Source organism: Haliotis cracherodii, unplaced genomic scaffold (genome assembly GCF_022045235.1).
Source record: "Haliotis cracherodii isolate W230 unplaced genomic scaffold, xgHalCrac1.p SCAF_9, whole genome shotgun sequence".
In the NCBI taxonomy this organism is placed as follows: domain Eukaryota; kingdom Metazoa; phylum Mollusca; class Gastropoda; order Lepetellida; family Haliotidae; genus Haliotis; species Haliotis cracherodii.
Genome location: NW_027266343.1, coordinates 59,008,560 through 59,030,821, shown reverse-complemented (window position 1 = coordinate 59,030,821; position 22,262 = coordinate 59,008,560). Strand labels below are relative to the sequence as shown.

Sequence of the window (22,262 nt, the reverse complement as noted above, 5' to 3'; positions counted from 1 at the left end):
CTTCGGTGAAACCCAGGAGCGAAACCGAGAAACATAATCGGGGCGAAGAGAGATTCGAACCCACAATCATAGGTTTCTGGCGTGCCCATGGGACGCAACTTTGCACAGCGAATTGCGGCGCCTTGGAAGACTGGGTCACCCGTGCCCCCTCCATATCAGACTAACAGCCTATACTCTACATAGAATACCTGTCACAATTAATACGGAAAAAAACAAATTGTTAAATAAAATAAAAATAAAAATATGTGATTTCATAAAAGGATTCTATACAAAGCTGTGTTACAACTCGATATGGCTGAGCAGATGGCCTACTGACACACATGCGCCGGCTGAAATAGACAGCCCACGTGGGACGTCAACAGTGCAGGTAAACTCCTTATTCACGGCCCCATTTCGTTGTTGAAGAACTATTTTTAGGACTAGGCGAACTGCACCTTCAGTAAACACAAATGAAGACCTCTGTTCGGGTTCTAAATAATACAGCCATGAATCCTTTCATATCCTACACTGAAATGTAGTTCTATGAAGCGATCCTGGAAAATGTAATATGATCACATGCAGGAAAACGCGTGACCTACTCAGAATTTGTTTTAAGAAAAAAACTTAAAAACATTCTACCCGTTCCTCTGCATGCAGATCACACAGTTGCGTGTCACATGAGCGTTGGTTAGCCTCTGATATCACGTCCGTCAATTCATGTACATGTACATTTGATGCCAGTTAGTTTTGATACATACTCTTCTTCGACTTGGTAAGTTTCAATTTCGATTGATGCTTCTGGTAATACTAGTTATTACACATTACTTTGTATGTTCTTTCAGGGGTCGTCTTGATATACCATGGATTGTTGGGGTTTATGTAATCGTCTTGTAACATCTTGATATGTATCATCGGTTATCACCGATTCAACTGAACATTGTCTAGCAACTGTCTAGTGTAACCTTGTTTTATCTGTGCGAACATGTTACCTATTTGACGATGTCGTGTGTTGCCATCCGGGGTAACAGATTGTCCGCGCTAGATAGCCGGATCTCTTGTCATGGGTGAGAGGCTGTCCACGGTGTGAGAGACTAAAGACCAAGTCCGGTCAGCTAAACACTCACACAAGGTTTTCTCACGTCGTCGTTTGTATGAGTGAGGGCATGTTTTTAGCAGGATATTCCAGTATTCGGAATCATTAAACTTATTTTTTAAATACAGAAGTATCGGGGAATTCAACGACAATGGTATGCTGCGCTCGACAGACCGACGCTCGTTTTCTTCGCACATGCGTCGAGACGAGATAAATGCGATCAGTGTCGCATTACCTAAGCCGCATGCTCAAAAACTAACAACATAAGTACAAGATAGCTTCTGTCGTAAGAATTAACTGATACAAGGTTCCGACCCTGAATTCGCCTAGATAATGATATCATGATAATAATCTTTGGCCTGTCAGTACCGTAAAGCTGCAAATCTCCGTGGTTCTTTTTTTATCACCAAAGTGGGACATATACGAGATCAGTGTCTATTTGGCCTGTCAGTACCGTAAAGCTGCACATATCAGTGCTTGTTGCTTTCACCAAAGGGGACACATATGCGACCAGTGTCCATTTGTCCTGTCAGTACCGTACGTGTATTTTTGAAACTTTACTAGTCTGTCAGGACCGTCCACATGTTTGCAATGGACACTTAACCATTAATCAAGACATTTGTGTGATTAGATAGTGATTCATAAACACATGCTCATGATATAGTCGATATCGTACAATCGACTCTGTTTTTGTCAGAGATTTTTTTTATGATTATGGAAGGGTTTTCTCACTTTTTCATATTCATCTTTTTATGTTACACTTGCTCATCCGGGAATTTCTAGGCCTCGCACGGCCGGAATCAACTCAGTGTTATTTCGTCCTGAGTGTATGGTTGTGTGTATCTTCGCTCTTCACAGGAACTTGGTGAAACGCTCGCGCACCGTAGTGACACCCTACACGTCATAACAGGGGCGGTTCTAGAACAAGAACTCATATTTTAAGGATCGTGAATGCTCCGTGTTTACCCAAGGGGCCACCGGTATTACAATAGACAAAACTATATACATTTTATCAATCTATTACAAGTAAATTAGATAAATCCCCAGTCTGAAGCCGACTGTGAACGAGCTAATACATTGCTGTTGTTTACATTTTATTGTTTCCACGGAATTATTAACGGAGCAAAAAAACAACCCACACACCAAGCAGTTGATGCATCTGATACTATTAACATGACGACATTTAGTAGGATACAGTTTTTTCAATATATGTACCTTAGAGGCGGTCGGGAAGCCTAGTGGTTAGAGCGTTCGTTCGTCACGCCGAAGACCCTGGTTTGTCTCCCGACATGGGTACATTGTACGAAGCCCATTTGTGGTGTTGCTAAAAACGGCGTAAAATCAAACTCACTTACCTTAAATGTGTTTATGTATAATTGAGAAGTGCTGTTTTGTCCTAATATTATGTTGTCATTATTGTTCGGAAGCCGGAAGGTTTGTGTGATTCTAGCAGTCAGGCTGGGTAGGCTCATCAACAACCCTGCCCCCCCCCCCCCCCCCCCCCCCCCCCCCCCTCCAAACGCGGCCCAGACAGCTGTATTCCAGGCAGCAAACCCGGATACTCCCCCGATGTATAACAACAGATTGGGAAATACCAAGGCACGGAGAACAATGGGGGATCGGAGAACTTGGTATTTTGGAAGCAAGCGTGACATTTCGAAAGCGAGGTCCGCCTATTTGCCATGTTTTTCTTGAATCTTGTCAATCACATTACTCTCAAAAGGGACAGAGAATTCAATGACATAAATGATTTCATTGGATTTATTAAAAAGTACAAGATCAGGTTTGTTGGCCTGGATAGGTCTAAGGCCTTTTCCAAAGAATTTTGTATTTATCATTTTTCTTGACGCCCTCTACATATTCTGGGTGTAACCATGGATGGACCTCTGTTTCAGAACCACAAGCATGGTGAAGACGGTAATTTAAGGATGAAGCCACTCCATCATTTCGCTTAAGATACAGCGTTTGTGCCGGAGCTGGACATCCACTGACAATGTGTTGGACACTCTCATTAATTTCATTGCATAATCTACATTTCATATTTACATTTTGATGCAAAATCCTACATTGACGGTTTCGAGTGGTGGGAAGTAACTGGTCCCGAGCAGCAATCAGAAAGCCTTCAGTTTCACTTTTCAGGCCAGTCGGCTTTACCCAAACGAAAGACTCTGCAAGGTTGCGGATTTTCTCAACAAACTGCACATAAACTCGATGCAGTGGTCGTTCAGATAGCCTCTCCCAAAAAGTAGCTGATTTGATATCAGCACTTCGCTTGGTTAACACTCATATCTGACACTTAAGGGATCGTCTCACGACACGGTTATATTTATAGAAACATGGCAAATCATAAGCTGTTACTCTGTTAGCTTGGCATGTATTTCAGTCACTGTCCACGGGACTGCCAACCTCATTGCCCGAATAACTTTACATCCATATCTTCCTCCGGGAAACTTTCTCTGTCATAACGATAACATGCACACAGGGAGACTAACATGTTCTGTATAGGGCCGAAACTTGTCCTCTATGAGCCCCGAACAAGCATTCACAATGACAGGGGTTTCACACAGCACTCTCTGACACAGCACACCGAGATGAACTTCTACTCGATTTCCCATGCTCGATGCCTGTCCTTTCGGTGAGGAAGTTGTTTTGTACTGTCAAACTGCGTTTCTCCCAGGAATATGTTAATGAATTCTTTGTTTAATTTCAGTTTTGAAACATGAAGTTTGATGAGATATTGAAAGGTGGGTGAGTTCGGCCCCTATCAACGTCGAGTCTATTTCCTGGTGTGTCTGGCGTGTATCACTTCCGCATTCCAAACCCTACTTCCGGTGTTTATTCTGGACATGCCGAGCTACAGGTTACTGTGCAACAACTTCTAAATGTCCTAAATCCTATTATTTGAGATGCATATACACTAACAGAAATGATGAGTATAGCAAGTGCGGCGGGTATTGCTTTAATTTCTATTGGAATTGTTTGTAGGCTTTGTATGTCGCCGTGGACATCAGTATATATATAAAGTATACATCGACATACCCAGACAACTCTAATATTAAGTCTGTGGAGCTACGTAAGTAATAAAGCATATCATTGATGTTCTGGTGATGCTGGTATCGTTTTTCTATTTGAATTGTTTGCAGGCTTTTTATATCGATGTGTACAACAGTATAGTGAGTGAGTAAGGTTTTACGCCGCTTTTAGCAATATTCCAGCAATATCACGGCGGGGGACACCAGAAATGGGCTTCACACATTGTACCCATGTCGGGAATCGAACCCGTGTCTTCGGCGTGACGAGTGAACGCTTTAACCACTAGGCTCCCAGACCGCCCCTACAAAAAGAGAAGATAGGTAGGATGGTGTTTTATCTGAGATACAAGACACAGAAGTTGTAGATGTTTTCGGAAAAATGGCAATGTTCAAACGTAATATTATTCGTAATGTGACACAAACACCATATAACTGTGTGCGTCGTCATTGATGTCGTTCCATAACGTTTGTAAATGAAAGTGACAAGACCCTTTCGATAATCATACATTTTTACTAAAAAGCAGTCCATTGCACGAATTCCAAACATAGGCGTGTTGATGAGTCACTACCAAACAGTGAAGACACCAGGTGTTCACAAGATTTTATTAATGCATCTGGTTGTGTTTTCATGGGAAAAGCTTAATGGCATTTAGTTACGAACATTAACCTACAATTCAATTATGTTTTGGTAAGTGTGGCAAGGATTTCCATCATAGAAAACGGTACATCCCGGAAATAACTTCCGAAATATACGACACTTCAGAAATACTAAGAGTCCCTGTGATCGAGAATCCCCGCTATCCCCTGGCGTGTATACACACAATTGCGTCATGATACTACGACCTTTAGATAGGGTTTTCACATCTCTTTACTCACTGGCACGTACTCTTTCAATAGAAACTGTGTGAATATCGCGTGCTATCCGTAGAACTGGACACGAGTACTCTTCTCGGTGTCACCACTGATTGTTAGTGATCCACTATTTTTCCGTTTACGACCTATGTTTTCTTAAAGTGGCTGTTTCAAAACTTCTGAATGAACTGTTTGTTGGTCGCTAATGTTGCTCCATTCTTGCGAATGACCCTGAAAAACTCTGAAATAGAATGCTTATTATTGATATTATTAATATGAACATCCACATATAATTTCAATTCTTGAAGCTTTTTATACAACACTTCGTCTATATTATTTGCATCAAGTCATATCTGTATCACATTACATACTGGTATTCATTCATTATTTTGCTATATAAGAATATCTGCCTTTGTGCTTATATTTTTTTTCTACTTCCCAACAAAATTCGTTCCTTCTTTCCATATTCATTTAAACGTTCATAGAGAGAAAATATTATCCCTCAAGCATTTATAAAATTACTGACCTGTTATAAAATACTACATACACTCTGTAAATAAAATTCGATGAAGTAACACATGTACTTTTTGTGTATGACTAGAAATTCACATCATGATGGATTTTGTAAAGTGATTTATATCTCTTGATATATCCTTTTATTAAACATTTGCATTTCATAAAGGAGAACAAGGTCTGCCAAATAGGTATTAACGGAATAAAGTTACCGTGCTTCATATAAAGTTCAATATAAAGACAACCATATTCGGTTGGTGCATGTACGCAATCCATACCAAACTTCCACATTAACGGCTAGGACAATTCCTGATTTGAGACCAATTACTGGCAGCACCGGCCCCGACGCCCGGCGATACGCCCAATTTTGCTTCCACGTCACCGCCAGAGACGGTAAACCAGATGTAGACAGCATCTGAGGTTCAGTGGACAAGACTGGGACAGTATACCATTCACATATGAGTGCAGGTTTCGTCTGGACAGCTCTGATGGTCGTGCAAGGGTCTTCAGGTGTCCAGGAGAACGTTTTAGCGACGCTTGCTTTACTCAACATCGTCGGTTTGGAAGGTGGAAGTGTAACTGTATGAGGGTGTTATCACAACTCATTCTTGTTAATGGAAAGTTGAATGGCGTACACTACCGATACGACATTGTGCAAATGCAGGGACGTCACGTCACGTTATAGCAGGATAAGGCCGTCCACACGTTGCGTGTGTTGTAACACGCTTTTTAAGGCAGCATAACATTGCTGTACCATCATAAGTCCTTCAAGACCGACTGTTTTTCCAGACCTCTCTGAGATGAGATGGGTCGACTCCTACGACAGGACCAAAACCAGCCGGTAACGCTAGCTCAATTGGGACAAGTTTGAGTAGACATTAGGAGAGCACCCCAAGGCTGTTTACAGTGTTTACAGTGCGCCGCCGCTGCCTCCCCTGTATCAACACAGATGGTGGGCACAATAGACATTGTTCATGCAGTTGTTACACCACCCCTATCTTTTAGGGCGTGTCGCTCTGTCTCCTCTTCCCGGGTATGGGTTTGGTCATTGAATTTGTTGTTATGAAACATCGATCATACGAAAGAAACATAGTATGTTGTTAGTTTCCATAACATAACATTTACACGACTTTATATGAAGCACAGTTACTTTCTATTGTATCTTTGTCCATTTATGTCAATTTATGTTAGGACTTCGTGTCTTTAGTGGAGATTGCCTGCGTGGGTACACAGTATAACGCCTATCGAGGCGACTAAACCAGGCTTCCGGTGGCTCTGTAATTTGGCTAGGTGTCACCATGGCCTGATGACGCTGATTGTTACTCATACTATCGGTCAGTGGTTTGCCTGTTCTAGATGTGAATATTTACATATCACATGGTCTAGCTGGAATATTGTTAACTGCGTCGTTACAAAACATTCATTACGCACATACAATTGTATTTTGAGATACTTTAGCAACTGTAAACATAAAATCAAGACTGAAATGAATGCCATGTAAACATTTTCAGATGCAAGCTTCTTTCTATGCCAAACGACACCTACAAGATACAAAACCCATATCACGCCTCTCTGGTGAACCGGTCTGTTCCCATAGAAACCGATGACCAATCAGAGAGTTACGCTGACGCTTGTATGACGTCACGAACAGTTCTACATCGTCGCATGGAGGCAACCAATCACAGACAGCGTGTCATGGATGGGTGTATGATCAGTCGACTTTCACATCCACCGTAATAACTCAGGTACTCCGATGTTACATCGATCTACGCTAACGTGGCCTCTCGTGTCATTCCAGGACAGTGGTCCCTTCATATAATTTCCACAGCTATTTTGTCCTTTACGCTGGTTATTCTCTTGCATTGACATTCTATATTTACCTTAAACTGGGTCGATGTTCCTGCTGGTGGACTGAAGTCCCAGAGTTTCATCATAAGCTCAGTTGCAGTTATCTATGCTGTGTCAACTACAAAAGAAATGTTTGGCCGACACTTTGAAACTGCGCCCCACTGTGTTGCAAAACGAATATATTTCTTGAACGTGTTTCTATACTCATAAGCAGCAAAATCTCTGCACTTGTACACAGCAGACTTAATTCAAAATCAACATATCGTTTTTATTAGTTTCAACACAATCAGTAATGGTACAATCGTGTCACTGGATTTCTGGTTCGTCGATCACTTGATTGTCTGGTTTGTTTACAGGCTGGCGTCACATGGCAGAAGTAGAGCTGTGCTGCGTCGGGCAATACCTACCTACTTTATTATGCAAATTGTTGAATGGCGGGTGCTACTGGTGGGCAGGACATGCTTGCCCTTTTCGCGAACACCTGGTGTCATCACCGAGTTTCAGTGTTCCAGTGATATAATTGTCACAGCTGTTTTGCCCTTCGCGCCAAATGGAAACAGTTTCGTCAGAAAATCTAGGCTGGCTATTCTTTGCATTGACAATTTATATCAAATTGACTGGAATCCGTATCATCGCCATAGCAAATGTATCTATCAGTTAACCTGTTGAATTACATATCGTTGTCTAGTTTTAGTTGATAAATATTTGCTTAATAGCAAAGTTACGACTTACTGTGTACTGATACTGAATATAAGTTCAATTGGTATATTTTCCAAACACTATACTTAAAATCATTACGAAGGTAGGATTCTCCGGGTGAAGCACTACATTGTACACTCTGTATGTGTATAAAACGGCATGGGCGCGGTTCTAAAGCGCCATTATTCATCAGGTTGATCCGTCAATGATCCTGTGCTCGAACCCTACCATCGCCTCTATCATTTATGATCCATGGTTTTCTCCAAAAATGGAAAACTTCTATGACCTCCTCATTTTGACTTTCATTTCAAATTTAATTGACATGCCATCATACAGCTGAAACGCTGTTCAAAGCAGAGTTAGACCAAAGTCACAAACTCACTGGCAGGTGAAGTAAATGGGCGAGTAGCGACGAAGGCAATGCGGTGTCCAACTGACATCCAGACATCCATCCAACTTTGTCATTTCATGACGATGATCTGGTTTCATTTCAGTTTGACACGGTGTGTGATCACGCTTCTTTCCGCTCCCATCTCAACATGGTTGGTTTCGGGGGAATGTTGGCAGGGGCTGTCGTGTTCGGCATCATCACAGACATGTGAGCGTTCTAAGAACGGCTGTGGCCAATTGTTTTCTTAAAGTCTGGGCCTATTGTCTGAAATTACACGTGTCGTAGACACGACGTCGACTCTAAAGTTACACGTGGTTTAGACGCTAATGTTACATGTGTCGTTGACATGATTTAGACGCTAATGCTTCCCGTCTGATAGAACCCTAACTGTTACATAAACCTTCTTATTCCCACTGTATCTGTGATTTATATAACGTTCAACCGACTAATGTTCCCCCCTCAGTGTTGGACGTAAGTTGACCCTCCTTGCTAGCGGTGTCATCCAAATGGTGTTCGGCATCAGTCTGGCGTTCTCTCCAAACTTCATCCTGTTCGCAGTGTTCCGATTCTTCACGGGTGTAGCGGCCATGTCCACATTCATGATAGCCTTTGTTATAGGTGAGTTTGACAGGGCATGATTTCTTTTGGCGGACCCGTTAATCGAGCTCTTTGTCTTTCTGGTCCACATTAATTCCATTGTATTTCTATTTTGTTCCACTTTCAATCAGTCACTGTTTAAATGATTGCTACTGCTACCATGAAACTAAATCCGTCTCACCACGTGCATTGTAATTAATTCAGAGATTTCGTCATGAATAAATCAAAGGCTTTCTTCATTGACCTTGTAATGAATTCAAAGTATTTCTCGTTCATCGAGTAATGGAGTTCATGTACTTCAATTATTTATTTCGGGAAAATCCTGGTAGCACGTGGTCCCGTGTACAGTACTAGTGCTCAGGTCACACATCAGGCGAAGTTAAGCAGTGGTGTCTTCAGATAGGTAACCGTGTTCCTCAGCTTGGTTCCTGAGTATTACCAGGACTTTCTTCTTCCCCCAGATGGATCTATATCCCAGGCAGAATGGTTAAGTCATTTAAAGACGTTATTCTATAAGAATGAGGCCATATATTTGGTTGACAATGATTTCTTTGAACGTGATAATGATGGCGGCAGTGATGGCGTCTCGCCTTAAGACAGATACACCTGCAGGGGTTGATTGTGTTATAGCTGAAATGCTTAAATACCCATCACCTGACAGCATGCCTTTTCTGGTTAAATGTTTAAATCGAGTTTTTGATGCAGGTGGTTTTCCTTCTGTTTGGTCGAAATCTATTATTATTCCGTTATTCAAGAATGCAATCCTGACACTTTCCGCGGTATATCTCCTCACTAGTATTCTCAGCGAAACATTGACTTCTATCATCAATAATCGATTAACACAGTGGTCAAACATGACAGATTTGACTCCGGAAACACAAGCGGGATTTAGAAAGGACTGTTCAACTTTTGATCACATATTACTTTGTATGCAGTCACTGAGAGATACTTATCCTGCAGCATACGCAAGTTGCATGTGGAATGTTGATTCTGTAAATAGAGCTAAATTGTGGAGTTGTTTGAAAAACAAGGGTTTGGGAGGCAAAATGTTTGCCATTGCTAAATCAATGTATGCAAATCTAAAATCATGTGTTCGCTGTGGTGATACCATAACTGACTTTTCTAATTGCCCAATTGGTTTACGCCAAGGGTGTGCATTACTTTCTGTACTTTTCTCATGTTCTATAAATGAGTTGACAGTTGTTGACAGCATGCAGTCTGCTAAGCATTCAGGACTTCCCTGATGCAATAAAACTTTTCATGCTCCTTTTTGCAGATGATGTGAGTTTGATATCTAGTACTAATACTGGTCAACGGAAACAGCTATTAGATGAATATGAGTATTCAGATGAATGGACACTTAGTGTTAATCTTAATACAACAAATATTGTTATATTTCATTGGGTGATCGAGTGACCGCAGGAGAAAATTGTTTTTTAAAAGTGAATGAATACCTTGGTATATTGAATAAGTCTTAAGTCTTGAATAAGAGTTATTTCACCGAAAATGTATTATAAATTATGTGATTCTCAAATACAACCTATTTTACTATATGGGTCTGAGATATGGGGTTGTAAAGAATTCTATAGAATTGAAAAGGTTCATTTCCTCGCTTGTAAAACATTTTTGAATTTTGGTATGTCAACACCAAAAATAAAATGGTTTATGGAGAATGCGGAAGATTCCCATTGTACATCGTATCCTTTACTCGTTGTTTGAAATATTGGTGTAAAATAATTATAATGCATGAACACCGTATACCTAAGAAAGCTTACAGCTCGATAATCCTGGTGAGAATACATGGGCTTCTTGCATACGCACTTGCTTTTTACATACGGCTTTGGTTTCAGCTGGCTGTCCCAGACAATGGGTAATGTTGATGTTTTCATTTATCACATGCACATGCGTGCCATTGATATGTTTCATCAGAAATTCATTTACAAAAGTTCAAGATATCATACTTATCGTCAGTTCAAGTTATTGCTTGACCAGAATCATCTTTATCAAACATACAGAACAGGAATTTTCGTAATGATCTAAACAATAACACAGGAAGATTTTCATACCTTGAAAAATCCCTAAGGTTATGCCCATTTTGTAACATTGTTGTCTCAGATGAATACCATTTTATGTTTATTTACGTATATACAAAAATCTAAGAAACAGGCACTAACCGCAGTTGTCCTTATCTCATTGTTATACTATACATATGTCCCCTCATCACTGTCCTGCAAGGACCTGCATAAAAATCCAGAGTAACCAAAAATATTTTCTTCTTTTGTCGAGCAATATTCCAGCACCAGCCTCCATGGCGTCTACGTTTCACATTTTGAGGTACCATCGAGTACCATCTACGAGGATTTCAAAAAGCGTCATAAGACCCTTGCCAAGGTCACAACATTCAAGGCCTCAGTAAAGCTTTCAAAATGTATGGTAGGCACATGGAGGATATTTCCACATTTGACGCATCGGTAACACAATATTTTGAGTTCCAATTGACTTGCCTTTGCATGTGTGTGTAAAGGATGCGACCTGTGGGGCAGGACACGTTCACCTTTACGCGAACACCTGGGCCCGGGATCATGAAAGTGGTCTTAGCTCAAATTTTGCTAAGCACGAATTTTGTCTTAAGTTTTTAAGATTTTGCTTAGCTAAGATTCGCTCTAAGACTGGATCTTGAAACGGTCTCAGCAAAATCTTAGCTAAGTCTAAGTCTAAGACCGTCGCCATAGGGACGCGCGCACGTAATATCGCACTACTGTAATCATTGGATGCCGAGGTTATTTTTCTGACGCACATTATCCTAAGATCGGAAAAGAGAAGGTTGTGCGAGAATTGCGCTCATCCGGGACTGGATCTACCTCTGGCTATAAAATTACGCAGTGATGTAGAATATTAAATTTCCTATCTGATGGTGTAAATTTAACTGTAAACATTAAACCGGTTTGAAAAAAAGACGCTGCTAAGTTTTGTCCGAGACTTTATTCTGCGTCGAAAAACAGGAAATTTCTCCCCTTTTTAGCGTACACCAATAAAAGTACTGTGCGACAAAAAAAAATATTTAGCAGCTTTACCGAAACTGTGAGCGAACAAAATACTGCCTAATATTTGAACGACATAAATATATATCAAATGGAGCTAAATGAGTATGTATAACGACATAAATTCAATGCAAAAAATAGCCTGCCGTAAATGACGAAAACGGATTTACCGCTATGACGTCAAAAGGCGACAGAGAGGTTACACACGTTCAAAGGAAAGGGGGCATAACTACGCTATGCTTAGCACTAGTTTATTGTAACTAGGGTCACTTGGTGAGAATTAGCTGTGGGTAAGGACAGTGTATTTTCGTGGTGTTTTGTTCACGAGGAACCAAACTATTCCAACACAAATATCGATATTGAAACTGTATACGTTTAGGCATAAAAAACCATCAGAAATGATGAAATTAAACTTCATAAAAAATGAGTGATAGCGAAATGGATGGCCCTATGTAAACCATAAATTAGTCCTTAGATTCCAACATTCTCCTGATTGTGCAAGTGTAATTTGACTAATGTTGCACCTATCTAACTGGATCACGAGCAGTATATCATCAAATGTAATTAATTACTAAGAAAATGACACAATTCTATTTGACGTCATGGCTGCTTGTTTGTCTTTCATAACCTCGGAGAAAGACGACTCTGGTTTTTTGATTGATACATATCTCCCCTAATTTTCGTTCATGATATGGAAAAAGTCCATGTGTTTAAAACGGAATTTGACGCTTTTTCGACACAACATAAAAAGACTGCGTTTACCATGTAAATAATGTCTGGAATAGATAAACAATTCGATAATGTACAGTGTATCTTAATTGGACAAGACACGCACCTGTTTGGCATCAATTTTACGTAATCAAGTACTGAAAAAGTATTTCAAACCAAACAAAATTATTTTTCAATATTGGACATGTATTTGTTCATTATTATGTAATTATTTCTCATCATCTTGTCTAAAAATTATACCATAAAAGATGCGAAGAAAGCTCTCTTGGTATAGAATTAACAGGATAATCGTATTAGGATAATCGTCCACCAACGGGGTACATGGCACGGGTTATATTTTAAAACTTTTTACAATTCGTGTAGAAATATAGTAAACAGTTTAATATCTTGTGGTCACAATATTTGATAAAGGATGAACCCATTGATTATATAATGCAAAACAAGAGAAATAATTCATAAGTCGTTTAATTGTGACCAACGCGCACCTGGCGAATCGTTAGATATCACTGTTCTGTATATCAAACGGCATAAAAAAAATTCCAAGACAAGGACAATTCTTTAAGAAATGTGTGCATACATTTTAACGAAAAAAAATATATCAATTTTCTTTAAGTTATATCTTCAGTTTAGTTATACAGCTATTCGTGGACACTGTTTATATGAACTTATAATATTGACTATTACACTCCCTAGAAATACATACATGTTGCAGTTGCATTTACATTTCATCTAGTATCACTTGTCCAAAATAAAGAAGTATCGTATACGACACTATAAACTTATCAATTTCATTTGTAAACATTGTTCAAACAAACAGGATATTATTAAAGGTTCATACATGTTGTGGCCTATATCTACTTATGATATCATATTGAACATTGATTAATATCCAAAGTGAAATTGAATGTGTGAAAAAATGTACACAAGACATGCACGATCTACATCATAATTGAAACTGTAAATAGCCTGCTAGGACACAATGATCGTGTGTACTTTCATTCACCTCAAAGAAATTACCTAATATGTACAACATATGTTGACGTATGACATCACTACCGGTGACCGACTTTTACAAAATGACGTGTTGACTGTCAACAGTACGCGGGATTTTACAAGGGGACTTTCGTTGATTCAGGGTTCGTATATACATAAATGTGACATGTAAGTAATCAGACCCATTCTGACAATCTGTGTACTGTTATTTGTTGTTATATTTTTCATTGAAACCAACGGAAATTCCGATAAATACTGATAAATACCGTTGTCGTTGTGCGTGATTTTGCGTCAGTCATGGCGTCACACTGGACAGGAACTTATTAAAGTTCAGGAAATATCAAATCATTGCAATGTATATATTCCCTAATTCTCCCTACGATTCTCTTCCCGTGTATATTCTGAAAATGCTGAGCCAATGTACTCAACGAATAGACGAATGGCTTTGTTTACATTTCCAACAAGTGCACTTTTTTCAGCGTTCGTTTTCACGACTCATTTATTTTGCTTCATTACATCTAGACAATTTGTATTGGTGACAAAGACCATTTGGCATTTGATTCTAAAATGTATTAGGAATTCAAGGATATAGGTATCGCAGCTGATTTTGAAAAATACGTGATGGTATTTGCGTCTCATTACCGGTGTACGTATAACGTGATTTTGTAAACACTATCCAATATGGCTGACACAAAGCGACTGAGCAACTGAAGGTGAAAAGCCCAAATAGCAAAAAACTGAAGGAATAACAAAACTTGAATAATAGGTGGGAGACTGTGGAAACGCGGAGTTGGGTAGAATCTATGCAAGTTCATCACCGGTTAGACCAACGATGAAAAAAATGGTAGGACGACGAAATCTATATCTCTCAAAGAGCTCTTCGTCGTTGTACAGATCAAGAGGGTTGAATCGGCCTCGAAATGTCCGATGATTTGCTATTTTGTCCTGTTTAGCCCCTAGGCGACGTATGAGGCGAACAGCCTCCGCCATCTTTCTTCCTACAAATTTTGTCTTAAGTCTACTCAGGGGCAGTCTTAGGATTTAAGATCAAATTTTGTCTTAGGCTTAAGATATTCTCAGTGATTGAGCTTCGTGATCCCCGATTTAAGACAAAATTTGATCTTAAGTCTAAATCTTAAGAGTTAAGACAAAATATGATCTTAAGTTAGTTTCATGATCCCGGGATCTGGTATCACCACAACGTGATGGTGATTCATAAACACATTTTCATGGTGTAGTCGGGATCGTACCATGGACTATGCTTTTAGCAGAGATTTCTTATGATTATGGATTTATCTTAATATTGATTCCAGTTGGTTTAATATATTTCAGGGCTTGAACTCGTTGGTCCTTCTAAACGAACTATTGCGGGAGTGGCCATACAGTTCTTCTGGTGTTTCGGTCTGTTCGTGCTCGCGCTAGTGGCCTACTTCATCAGGAACTGGAAGTATCTTCAGATCATTATGAGCATACCTTCGCTGTTCTTTATAGGATATTGGTGGTAAGGAAACGGGTCACTGAGAGACCGCCAGTTACTCATGTGGGAGTGTCGTGGAAGGACCGTGCCGGCGTATGTGGAGGGATGGGGGAGGGGTTCAAGAAGTTGTCAAAACATGGCAATTGTGTTGACATTCTGTTAAAAAAATAATGCCCCATGCATCTATTCAAATAGATCATCTTGTAGAGAAGAGGCCGTATAAATGATTTACGTTTTGCTGCTTTTCTGATTGACAGGCTAATACCGGAATCTCCAAGATGGCTGCTGTCACGTGGTCGAGTGGATGAAGCGGAAATAATTCTAAACAAGTTAGCTCGCGTCAATGGCCGTTCCCTGCCGAAGGACACCATGAAGCGCGTGATGCTCGAGAAAGGCCCTGAGATGAAAATATGGCATATGTTCACCACGCCCGTCCTCATCGTCAGGGGAATAGTCATATTCTATTAATGGTGAGTGTTTATTTAGTTTCAGTTGGTGCATATACGTAGGGTTTCATTCAAATATAAAAACCGAAACGCCTAGGTAAAACACTAGAAAATTGTTCTCTCGAAAAAGACGCAGATGCTCTCAAGACGTTCACAAGTGGTAAGTGATCTCCGTCTCTATCTATCTCTCTCTCAAGGTATGACACTTTAATATAGGCCCTTATATATACTGAACATCCGAAATAGTCTCAACTGAATTCGTTTGAAATGTTAATATTGTAATTGAATTTCAGTGAATTGTTTAAAGTTACGACAGGTTATGAGTTCTCCAACACTGTCAGCTGCCAGAACTTCAGGACTAGAACCATGCATGTTCTTCTTCGCTCAGATAGCTCTTTAATAATTACAACCTACAAAATCTATATTGGTGTCTCTCGAATGGTATTTTCTTGGTTATGACGTCTTCGTCCTGACTCCACTAAATCAGACAAAGACCGCGTGTTCTTGCGTTTGAACGTTATAACAAGCTTTGCAGCTCTTGGTGTACATTCAACAACTTGTGGTTGCCAAGACTCATCATACTGCCACCAACCAAGGTCATATAACAGGGGACTTCTCTTTTCGTCAGTTATTCAAATATCGACCAAAACATCGCGAGCAGCCTCCTACCTGTTGGGATCATTATGGATGCTTTCGACGCATGTGCCAAAAATGGGCCAAGAGAGAAGAAGAACCTGTGGAATGTCGTTCAGAGTGGGTTAAGTCAGTGTGTGATGCTGTCATTGGTAAAATGAACAAACTGAAAAAGTGGAAACACAATTGGAAAGAACCCATACTGTCCGAACCAGCTCTCATCCAAAGTCTGGCTGCCCTACATGAAAAGTGTGTTGTTGTTTCCGCTGACAATGCCTCAACTAACATACACGTGTAACCATTATATGTAAGATTACCACATTAATTTTGTGATCAAAGATCTTCGTATTAGTGAAATATCAAATAATGCCACGTATAAGGCAACTATGTCAATTGAGGAGTAAATCTATAGTGTCTTGACTGTAAAAGCTGAAGATATGTCCATTCCTCTTCTGTACTGGATTCCAAAACTCCATAAAAATGTTTTATTGCTGGGTCCAGCAAATATACCATCAAATTCCTGTCTCAAACATTAACTATAATCCTATACAATCAAGGAAGAACTTTCCTTTTATTCACAGTACGTATTGGAGACAAGGGGAGTTAATACCATGTGAATTCTAAACCAAAAGGGGTTGCTTGACTTTTTGCAATCTCAGAAACAGACCAAGTTAAATTTTGGCAAAACATTTTAGTTTTCATCCACTAAGCCTCGTAACACAACTTAATAAAAACCTCATTCCTTGATCCATGGGGCTTTTGTTACAAAACGTGATAACCATAGACACAGTTACATATCAATTTTCAGAGGTTCAGGACTATTTGTCAAATCTGAAAACAAATGACATCTGGAGTTTCCTGAGAAAACAGTATGTGCTGGATTTCCTCATTGATAAAATCATAATACAAATTGGGGATAAATTTGTTTGGCAAGACGTAGGCATCCCCATGGTCACCAACTGTGCTCCCCTTCTTGCGGTTCTGTTTCTTTATGCATATGAATCGGAGTTTCTTCTCGGATTGGCAAAGTAAAAACAAAGGGAATTTGGCCAAGAAGTTATACCGATGGCCGTGGAACAAATTCACCACAGTTGAGCATATACTAGTGTTTGAATAAGTGCGTGTGGTATATAAATATATAATGTCATAATACTAATATCGGTTAATACTAACCATCAAATAACCAATTCCCTGATTTACCCACCCGAACTAGAAATAAAGGAAACCAGTGAGACCGCCTGATATGTGCCATATTTAGATTCATGCTTAAATATTCAGAGTGACAAAACACTCTCCACAAGACTGTATGACAAGAGGGATGACTTTAGCTTTCCAATACTCAACTTCCCCTTTATGTGTAGCAATAGTCAAGCAGCTCCATTCTTTGGAGTCTACACTTCACAACCTGGATTCTTGCTAAGAAGTTGTTTGATCTAGATTACAACATTCAAGACCTGAGTAAAGCTCTCAAAAACGTTTATGGTAGACATATGGAGGACATTTCCAAATCTGACGCTTATATTATTATGTTTCTAGCTTTGAATGCACGATATCAGTGCGTGTGTTTCACTAAAGTGGTAAACTTCTAAGATCTGCATTACTTCGTGCTTTCCTCCCATATCAAGCTGACACGCCGTGGTATAACCGAAAAAGTGATCAATCGGCGTTAAACCCAACTCACTCACTCACTATGTTTTCTGACCTAGGCTTGCTATCAACATCATCTACTACGGCCTCAGTCTGAACGTCAGCAACCTCAGCGGAGACGTCTTCCTGAACTTCACCTTCTCCTCCGCCGTGGAGACAGCAGCCTATGTCATGTGCATTTTTCTCATGGAGAAGACGGGGAGGAAGAAACTATACTGTGCAAGCATGGTTCTTGGTGGAGTGGCATGCATTGCCACGCTGTTTCCAGTCATCTACGGCGACAAGTGTGAGTATGTCTAAAATCATCAAATCTTTCTTTGTCCAAAGTGACGCATGACACTTTAGCCTTTGTTGCCAAACTGAAAAGAGACGACGTGACCTAACTGACATACGAACAAAAGTGTTAGAATGGTCGAGATGGGGATGTTGAGATGCCAAGACCGGACGGGACTGTTGTCCAAAAGTTCCTGCTCTTTGAAGATTCTTCTCAAAGTAACCTATACGAGGGTTGTTTTTTTGTGGTTTGGGACAGTTCGTTTGGGACAGATCTGATCACATGGTGTCAACATATCATAAAGCACCGACATCGGCTGTGAAGAACTTAGGTGTAACTAAACGTATTAGCGCTGGTTCGAGTACTAGTTTCGCCCTGATCATATGTCTAGCTGTGTCAGCATCATACCCGTCTTCATGGGTTCTACCAAAGTGGTAAATATCTAAGACCTGCATCACTTTGGTCTTTCCTCCCGCATAAGGCTGACATACCGTGAATTAACTCATATTGTTCAAAGCGGCATTAAATCAAACTCACTCACTTAAACATCCTCGAAGTTTCAGCCCACCAGTGGATCACGGAGACGTTGGCTATGGTGGGCAAGTTTGGGGCCTCGGCGGCTTTTGCGGTGGTGTATGTCTTCTCCTGCGAGATCTTCCCGACGGTGGTGCGTCAATCTGGCATAGGGGTGTGTTCCATATTTGAAGGCATTGGCGGTATGGTGGCTCCATATGTATCGGATCTGGTAAGGCCAACACATAGTAATAGTTTCTTGATCGGAATCGACCCAAACAACACAGGTATCCAGGGTCGATGCTGGCGTGGAGTGTTTTTTTTCAAATAGTCTTGTTACGAAATTCCTGGTTGACAGATTGGTAGAAGCATAAGTTGTCAGATGAGTTCCTAGTGGATTTGTGGAGGCAATTAGATTTTGGTCACATTCATTAAAATCAAGCCAAAACGCTCTCCCATATTCCAGGGCATTATCGTAGGAGGACAGTTAGCGGAAGCTCTGCCACTCATTGTGTTCGGATCTATCACTGTTTCCGCGGGCCTGTTGTCGTTAGTACTTCCGGAAACAAAAGACAAGAAGCTACCAGAAACCATTGAAGATGCTATAGTCTTTGGAAGGTATTGTAAATGTTTATTTTGTAAAACAACGTACAGTGAAATAGTTTCCTTGTTGAGAGACAGAATTAGTCCCCGGCGCTGTATTGCTTGTCGTAAGAGGCGACGAAACAATGTCTGATACTTGTGACTGATTACTTGTTATCGTACCCCAATGTTTAGTTGTGTAACTGACTCGATTATTTACTGGTCTTCGTAAAAAGGTGGAATATAGCTGACTGTACAGAACTATGGGAGATTTAACACAACAAAAGAATCAGCTCCCATTATTGTTTTATTTGGCATTTCCATTCTAGTTCCAGTTCCAAGTTCTTCTGTGTACACACCTTTTTTTTATTTTAAGTATTCTTGCGTTTATGTTTTGTAAAATATGTTGAAGCCATACTCGAATATCAACTAAGAATGTTTTGCCATTTTCAGGAAAGAAGAGTCAAACACCTATACCTACGATCCAATAGTTTCTAAAAATACAGGGGAAGTCGTAGTCGATTCCACTCTGTAGCATTTTCTACCGCTGAATTGACCTGCGACGTCATCGCTGACGCCAGCTATACAGATGTGCGGAGGATGGGATGAGTGCATATCAGGAACAACACAGTATTTTCATGTCTCCGATAGATAATTTTCAACCATTTTATCATTGATCGTCCTCCATACTACATCACGTACATTTAATCATACCAGCAGCTGCTTGACATATAGATGCCCATATAACAATATGCACATGTAGGCCCGATGAATATTTGTAATAACTCTTATGCCATGATATTTCATATGACATTAAATGTAATTATAAAACCTGTGTTGTCGTTTTGTAATAAAAGTTATGTACTAATTATTAGATTCCAGTATCCTGTGGTCGACGGTTGTATTCAGGACCAAGTATCCTGTGGTCGACGGTTGTGTTCGGGACCAAGTATCCTCTGGTATACGGTTGTATTCGGGACCAAGTATCCCCCGATAGACGGTTGTATACGGGTCCCGGTATCCCATGATAGACGGTTGTGTTCGGGACCAAGTATCCCCTGGTAGACGGTTGTGTTCGGGACCAAGTATCCCCTGGTTGACGGTTGTATACGTGTCCCAGTATCCCCTGATAGACGGTTGTGTTCGGGACCAAGTATCCCCTGGTTGACGGTTGTATACGGGTCCCGGTATCCCATGATAGACGGTTGTGTTCGGGACCAAGTATCTCCTGGTAGACGGTTGTGTTCGGGACCAAGTATCCTCTGGTAGACGGTTGTGTTCGGGACCAAGTATCCCCCGATAGACGGTTGTGTTCGGGACCAAGTATCCCCTGGTTGACGGTTGTATACGGGTCCCGGTATCCCATGGTAGACGGTTGTGTTCGGGACCAAGTACCCTCTGGTAGACGGTTGTGTTCGGGACCAAGTATCCTCTGGTAGACGGTTGTGTTCGGAACCAAGTATCCCCTGGTAGACGGTTGTATACGGGACCAAGTATCTCCCTGGTTGACGGTTGTATACGGGTCCCAGTATCCCCTGATAGACGGTTGTATTCGAGTCGCAAATTCCTCAGATAATGGTAACTGTGTTCTCATCAGCATATATGTGTTCGCGGGGTGAAACAAAGTGCACAAGTTACGAGCATCAGCCACTTTAACGGAATTACTAAATTATTCTCGAGACTGATGTAGATATACCAGGGATAATTACCAAGGTAACCATGGGCATTGAAGCTACTGTTAGCGAATCCTGGTAACTAAGAAAGGCAACCCTGCACGGCAATTTGCTGTGCCTATGTCTGCTGGTGGTGGTTATTTTCATCCCGAGATATATCACTAACTTCAAACATTGATTAAAACTGTTGTTGCCTTTATTTAGATCACTGGCTTACCACGAATACTGGGCTTATCCTTTTGTAGTCATAAGAAATGTGTACGATTCCGACGACAAGAAACTAAGTTTATAACAAACACGCTTATAACGAATTACGGTTATTACAAACTAAAATTAGTGGTCCCTTCGAGTTCGTTATAACCGTAGTTAACTGTATATCATGAGCATTCGTTTATGAATCATTGTCAAATAGTGATGATACTTGGTGATCGCGAAAAGGTGAGCGTATCCTGCCCCAATGGTGACACCCGTCACAAACACACGCAGAGACAAGCCAATTGTTCACCTGAACAAATACGGGAATATATGGTACATGTCAAAATGAGGAAATGGATCATACATCATTTATGTCGCTGATGCGTCAAATGTGGAAGTATCCTTGACATGTCTACCATAAAACTTGGAAAGCTTTACTAAGGCTTTGAATGTTGTAACCCGGATCAAACAAATAAAAAGCAATGACGCTCTTTGAACTTCTCGTAGAAAGAAAATGCTGGATTGTACCTCAAAAGCTGTGAAATGTAGACACCAAAGACTGGAGCTGATGAAATATTGTTCCACCTAAAGGGAAAGTTGACTAGTTGAAAATGTGAAAACATTCCTTCTGTCAAACAGTCATGTGAAGATTGTTTTGTCAATCTGAATGTTTCTGCATAGATCTAAATATGAAACAGGTTATCGGATTTCACTACTCTCTTTTATTTCCAGTTCAAGAGGGTAAATCAGTGGAAGGGAATTTCACATACAATCTTATGCCAATAAGCTTTACAGTACATTTGTTCATGCAGCCTACTGCCACCACAGCTTTTGTTTTGTTACATATCTCACAATATATTCATCACACAAAGGTTATTCATTGATACGAATCCTAAATAGCCTAATAAAGCTAAAATTGACATAAAAGTACGCCAGAATGAATCAATAATGTTGTTTTAAGCTGAAAAGCATCTACTAGCTATCGCACCAGATTACATCAAAGGTAAAAATATGAATATTGAGCTTTTCATTGGATGTCGTATATAAATACTATG

The 22,262-nt window shown here is 40.3% G+C and overlaps 1 pseudogene; it reads left to right on the top strand.

The window, feature by feature from the left end:
• The window catches only part of LOC139452013 (organic cation transporter protein-like), a 49,269-nt pseudogene extending 29,395 nt beyond the window's left edge, over nucleotides 1-19,874 (top strand).
• Nucleotides 19,875-22,262: the final 2,388 nt, after the last annotated feature.